Source organism: Trichechus manatus, unplaced genomic scaffold (genome assembly GCF_000243295.1).
Source record: "Trichechus manatus latirostris isolate Lorelei unplaced genomic scaffold, TriManLat1.0 scaffold00014, whole genome shotgun sequence".
Lineage (NCBI taxonomy): Eukaryota > Metazoa > Chordata > Mammalia > Sirenia > Trichechidae > Trichechus > Trichechus manatus.
Genome location: NW_004443950.1, coordinates 20,307,423 through 20,314,089, shown reverse-complemented (window position 1 = coordinate 20,314,089; position 6,667 = coordinate 20,307,423). Strand labels below are relative to the sequence as shown.

General features: G+C 43.2%; 1 protein-coding gene across 5 annotated transcripts in view; it reads left to right on the top strand.

Moving 5' to 3' along the window:
* The first annotated feature begins 3,883 nt into the window (after positions 1–3,883).
* ZNF507 (zinc finger protein 507) overlaps positions 3,884–6,667 on the top strand; it is a 46,082-nt gene continuing 43,298 nt past the window's right edge. For 3 of the 5 annotated variants that reach the window (XR_002823209.1, XM_023726955.1, XM_023726954.1), the window contains exon 1: positions 4,358–5,538. The gene's annotated coding sequence lies outside the window, so the exon portion shown is untranslated. Of the gene's footprint in view, positions 4,049–4,357; positions 5,539–6,667 lie in introns of those variants that run through there. The other 2 variants (XM_012554202.2, XM_004371620.3) reach the window with 2 other exon arrangements.

Here is a 6,667-nt window from a genome sequence, read left to right as displayed (position 1 = left end):
ATCAAACATGCAATCGAGATGCATTGATAATTACTGGTCATTGGAACGTGATAGTTGGAAACAAAGAAGAAGGATCGGTAGTTGGAAAATATGGCCTTGGTGATAGAAATGACAATGGAGATCGCATGATAGAATTTTGCAAGAATGATGACTTATTCATTGCAAATGTCTTTTTTCCAACAACATAAATGGCAGCTATACCCATGGCCTGTCACTAGCTGGAATACACAGGAATCAAATCAACTATATCTGTAGAAAGAGACAATGGAGAAGCTCAAAATCATCAGTCAGAACAAGGCCAGAGGCCAACTGTGGAACAGACCATCAATTGCTCATATGCAAGTTCAAGTTGAAGCTGAAGAAAATTAAAATAAGTCCATGAGAGCCAAAGTACCACCTTGAGTATATCTCACCTGAATTTAGAGACCATCTCAAGAATAGATTTGACGCATTGAACACTAATGACTGAAGACCAGACGAGCTGTGGGATGACATCAAGGACATCATACAGGAAGAAAGCAAGAGGTCATTAAGAAGACAGGAAAGAAAGAAAAAGAAAAGACCAAAAGGTATGTCAGAAGATACTATGAAACTTGAACATCGAGTAGCTAAAGTGAATGGAAGAAATGATGAAGTAAAAGAGCTGAACAGAAGATTTCAAAGGGCAGCTCGAGAAGACAAAGTAAAGTATTATAATAGAATGTGCAAAGACCTGGGGTTAGAAAACCAACAGGGAAGAACACATTCAGCATTTCTCAAGCTGGAACAACTGAAGAAAAAAATTCAAGCCTCAAGTTGCAATACTGAAGGATTCTATGGGCAAAATATTGAAGGACGCAGGAAGTATCAAAGGAAGTTGGAAGGAATACATAGAGTTACTATACCAAAAAGAATTGGTTGACGTTCACCCATTTCAGGAGGTAGCATATGATCAAGAACCAACGGTATTGAAGAAAGAAGTCCTAGCTGCACTGAAGGCATTGGAGAAAAACAAGGCTCTAGGAACCGATGGAATACCAGTTGAGATGTTTCAGCAAACAAATGCAGCACTGGAGGTACTATGCCAAGAAATTTGGAAGACAGCTACCTGGCCAACGAACCGAGAGAGATCTGTATTTGTGCCCATTCAAAAGAAAGGTGATCCAACAGGATGTGGAAATTATCAAACAATATCATTAATGTCACACGCAAATGAAATTTTGCTGCAGATAATTCAAGAACAGTTGCAGCAATACATCGACAGGGAACTGCCAGAAATTCAAGCCAGATTCAGAAGAGGATGTGGAATGAGAGATATCATCGCTGATGTCAGATGGATCTTGGTTGAAAGCACAGAATACCAGAAAGATGTTTACCTGTTTTATTGACTATGCAAAGGCATTTGATTGTGTGAATCATAACAAATTATGGATAATATTGCAAAGAATGGGAATTCCAGAACACTTAATGGCTCATGAGAAACCTGTACATGGTCCAAGAGGCAGTTTTTTGAACAGAACAAGCAGATATTGCATGATTTAGAGTCGGTAAAGGTGTGTGTCAGGGTTGTATCCTTTCACCATACTTATTTAATCTGTATGCTGAGCAAATAATCTGAGAAGCTGGACTATATGAAGAAGAACACAGCATCAGCATTGGAGACGACACAACTTTGCTTGCTGAAAGTGAAGAAGACTTGAACCACTTACTGATAAAGATCAAAGACTGCAGCCTTCAGTATGGATTACACCTCAACATAAAGAAAACAGAAATTGTCACAACTAGACCTATAAACAACATCATGATAAACAGAGAAAATATTGCAGTCGTCATGGATTTCATTTTACTTGGATCCAAAATCAATGCCCATTGAAGCAGCAGTCAAGAAATCAAACAACGTATCGCATTGGGAACATCTGCTGCAAAATAACTCTTTAAAGTGTTTAAAGCAAAGATATCACTTTGAGGACTAAGGTGCACTTGACCCAAGCCACGGTACTTTCAATCTCGTCATATGCGTGCAAAAGCTGGACAATGAATAAGAAGACTGAAGAGTAACTGATGCCTTTGAATTAGTGTTTTTGTGAAGAGTATTGAATACACCATGGATTGCCAGAAGATTGAACAAATCTGTCTTGGAAGAAGCGCAGCCAGAATGTTCCTTTGAAAAAAGAATGGCAAGACTTTTCATCTCATGTACTTTGGACATGTTACCATGAGGGACCAGTCCCCAGAGAAAGACATCGTGCTTGGTAAAGTGGAGGTTCAGTGAAAAAGAGGAAGACCCTCAAGGAGATGGATTGACACAGTGGTTGCAACAATAGGCTCAAACAGAGCAATGATTGTGAGGATGGCACAAGACTGGGCAGTGTTTCATCCTGTTGTGCATGGGGTTGCTGTAAGTCAGAAGCAGCTCGACAGCACCTAACAACAACAATAACAACACCACCACATTCAGGTGACTTGGTATCCTGAGATATAGTAAAAACAAACAGACAAACAAAAAAAGGATCCCTGGTGGCGCCCTTGGATACAGTAAGGGGAGACAATAAGGGGAGTAAAAAAAAAAACAAAAAACCCAATTGCCATCTAGTCAATTCTGACTCATGTCCAAACAATGACTCTTAATTTTGCTAGATCTTCCTCCCACTTGTTAAGTGAGAGCCCGCCTGCTGCAAAGATCTCTAAACACATCTGGAAGTCCTCAAGAGGTATCTCATAAGTCCAGTCCATTCCTGTGAGTAGAATCTTCATTTCTATTCCCTGTCTCCTGTTCCTGGCCCACCAGCTGAGTCTAGACCCAAGCACCCCTCATGTAGTTCCTAGTATGCCAAAACTGTCCTGCATTCTTGGTGAAGTTGGGTGCAATGCCTCACTCACTTTGTATTTCACTGTTAGTAGGAAACCCAGACAGGGCTGCTTATACCCTGGTGTGTATTTCATGAGACAGATGCAAATGACAAACACCACACTGCCCTCATTGCCCTCAGAGAACTGAGGCTGTGCTACCGGTTCAGGCTACCAAGTCTGGCCCTACAACCCCTAGAATTGGGGGTGGATTACCTAGTAAGCCAGGTAAGCACAGGCTCGCTTGTGCTTACTTACTAATTTGTAGTGACTACAGATTAGTAAGTAAGCACAAGCGAGCCTGTGCTTACCTGGTTTACTGGGTATCCGTTCTTGTCAGGGATTATAAATTTGAAAAGAAGCTTTGATTCTGTAGGAAGATGCAATGTGGTTGAGAGAGACTGATGCCAGCCATACCTAGAAGCAGAATCTTCGACGTGGTGAAAAAATGTGAGATTGTTCACTACAGATCTTCTGGTAATCAAGGAAAGCACGGTGCTTACCTGACCTATTGGATAATCCTCCCTGCCTAGAATAATTCTTTCCCTGAAAACCCTGAGTCTCTCAAGCAAATTGATTTCCCAGGGCCAGCTCTATACCTCATCAGGCATAACTGCAAAGTCATCCCAACCATGAACCTAGGGCGTCTGCATTTTAGCCAAGAATACCACAAAAGGTATAGCCCAACCAAAAGAAGTAGCTTCCAGATTTAACACAAATTCAGAAGTGGCGCTGAAAAGGTTGTCAGTGCCCATAAATGAAAGCCACTGGGAGGTCTGAGGGTGATCAGTGTAGCCCACACAGATGTGGGCGATGTGGGGAGACTCCAAAGTGAATGCACACTGACTTCTAGACCTAGCTCACCACTGACAGGGTGTCGCAGGGGCCATCAGAGCCGGGCAACCAAGTCCCGGAGCCGGCCCGCAGGCCGGGAATTGGGACGAGGGCGGGGGGCCTGCCGCCCAACCCCGACGGCCCGGGACGCCCGTGGGCGGGGCCTGGGCATCGCCCCGCCCCCGCCGCCCGCCACTTGAGCCACCTGACCTGCCCGCGGCTCACGTGATCCGTCCCTAGCGCCGCCATTTTGGAGCTCCGGGTGAGGAGAGGGAAACGAGGGAAAAGAGCCGGGAGAGAAGCGGGCTGGGACGAGGGGAAGGGCACGGCCGGGCTTCTGGCCGGCCAAAGGAGGCTCGCGGAAGCAGCAGCCACCGCTTGACCGCAGGTACCGCGCCCCGGCGCCGCCCCTCCGCCCGCTGGTAGCGCCGCTGCCGGCCATGTGCGTTCTCCCCTCAGGCCTCTGCCGGCGCCTGCTTCCTCCTCAGCCGGTCGACACCGGCCGGTGCTCGCCACACGCCCCAAGTGCCGTGCTCCCTTTGAGTTCTCTGTGCCGACCACAGCAAGGCCTCTGGAGCCCCTCGCTGAGACCCCGGGCCCGCCTGCAGGGGGTGGGGGGAAGCTGCCGGTCCCTACAAACTGTCAGCAGCCGGGTCCGTAGGCAGGCCCGCCGCCAGCGTCGCTGCGTTCTCTGCAGATGTGAAACCTCTTAGGCCGCCGAGATAGAGTTAACAACAGTGTACTCGCTGCGTTTCTTACTTACTCTTTTCAGCCTCTATCGCCCCAGCCTTTCAGTCACTGCTTAGTGTAGGAAAAGCTAGGCTAGAGAAGCAATCCTGGGCTTCTGCAAGTACTGTATCTTCTTCTGAGATCACTGGGAAAAGCGCCCACCTTTTAAGACCCGGAGGCATTCGGAGAGAATGGTTTGTGTGCAAGGCCTGGATGGTTAATTAGGTGAAGGCCACAATTCCAGCCTGTAGGCAATCTTTTTCCTCCCTCCAGTGGGCTGTAATTTGCTATCAGTTTGTATCGCTCTTCTCAGACATTTACTGGGTTTATCACCTCCTTGAGTTTACTTTTTTCGCTACTCTGCTCTGACTCAGTGTATGGGTTGCGCTATTGATTACAAGAGAAAGTCTGAGCCCTCGCTTCCTTTACGTCAGCAATTCTATTAAAGACGCGCTTTTCGGCTCTGTCAGTGAACTTTTTATGCTTACTTAACCGTAGTCAATAAGATAGTTGCATCCCAGGTGAGACAAGTAAGCATTCTTTGATTTTTCAGATTCATTTTAGCTAGTGTAAGAAATAGTAGCAAAGAAATGTAAGACCAAGACAGGAAACTGCATTAGAAGATATGTAGGTCAAACCACCGTGCCGCCTCTTTTCATGCTGTCATTCTCCCCACTGTGCTGGTAGAACTGTTTTAAGATTGCAGAAAGATTAAAATAGCAATATGCAGTTTATTGTTTCTTATTCGTTGGAAGTGATGTCGGTAGAACTAGTAGTATTTTCAGTCAATTAGATAAATTCAGAGCTAAAACATAAGATACACAGTTATTGGGAAGAGTTTCCAGAGCAGTTTTTTCTCATTTTTGCAAAATCTTCAAGTCTGCTTGTTAGGTAAATTATGTAAATTTGCATCACATAATTGGGTCGCATGAACATTCCTCTGAATTTCTTTTTGACATGGAATATTGGAGAAATGTTCATTACCCAAAAAACCAATACTTTGTTTCACCAAGAAAGAAATGTTTGATACTATATACTTTTATTCTTGGCCACAGCTGGATTTTGAAGATTGATCCAAGGGACTGTATTAATTGCAGGAATTGATTTGAAAGACACTGGCTCTGCCACTTAACAGCCATGTAGCCTTGGGTAAGTCACTTAACTGCACTGAGTATTTCCTTATTTGTAAAATTGTGTGACACTCACCTGTCCCAAAGAATTGTGAGACCCAAACACATTAACATTTCTGATACAACCTAGCTGCAAGGGGTTGTTACTCTTTTCCATATTGATACTTTATACATTTTGCTTTCATTGAGAAATAAGAGGAAATTTGAGGTATTGTAGAAAGTGTGGATTTAAAACCAGTTAGGCCGATTATATTTGTACCAGTTACTACTTCACATCTCTGAGCCTCAGGTTCCCAATCTGCAAAAAGAAGCTAATATAACCCAGAATTACATGAGCATCACACACGGTCTACACAAGCACAACTCAAGGACTATGAGCCCTCAAGGGCATGGACCCCCTCTTACTCTTTTCATGGACTCCAGCACTATGCCTGGCACATTATAGGTACTTAATAAATGTTAGTTAAATCTGAATATTGGTTAACTTTAGTTAGACCTTATGTCTTAATCACAGCTGCCAAATTAGAGTACTCTCTCAGGCTAGGTGCCAGCTAAGAAATTTTTGACTATGAAATTCATATACTCAGTATATTCATATACTCAGTTCTTTTCTTTGTGGTGACTAATAATTACACTGAGCTAGGAAGATTTTAATTACAATAAATTATAGCTGACATTAAAAAGGTAAATCTATAAATAATGTATAAGCCGTAATATAATTTGTTTGAGTAATGTTTTATAGACAGTTTATAATTCAGGGACCTGGAAATTCATCCAGTTCAACCTTCTCATTTTATATCTAGGAATCTAAAACCCACAGATAGTGACTTGCCTAAGGTCACACGGCTGAGAGCACTCTAGGGGAAGAACTCACGATCTTATATCCCCTGCCTATCTTTGGCTGGGGAAACAACAAATGTTTTATATTTTAAAATTATGATAATTTGGAAGAATGGGGAATCAGTCAGACTTCTATAGTGCAATTTTTTTCAGGTTGGGAGAGAGCAGTTTCTTAGTATGAAAAGAGACAGTTTTTTTTTTTTTTTTTTTATTGATGTAATTAAATGAAGTTTACATTTCAAGTTAGTCTCCCATACAGAATTTTTTTTTTTTTTTTAAACATACATTGTTATGAGACCCCAACTGCT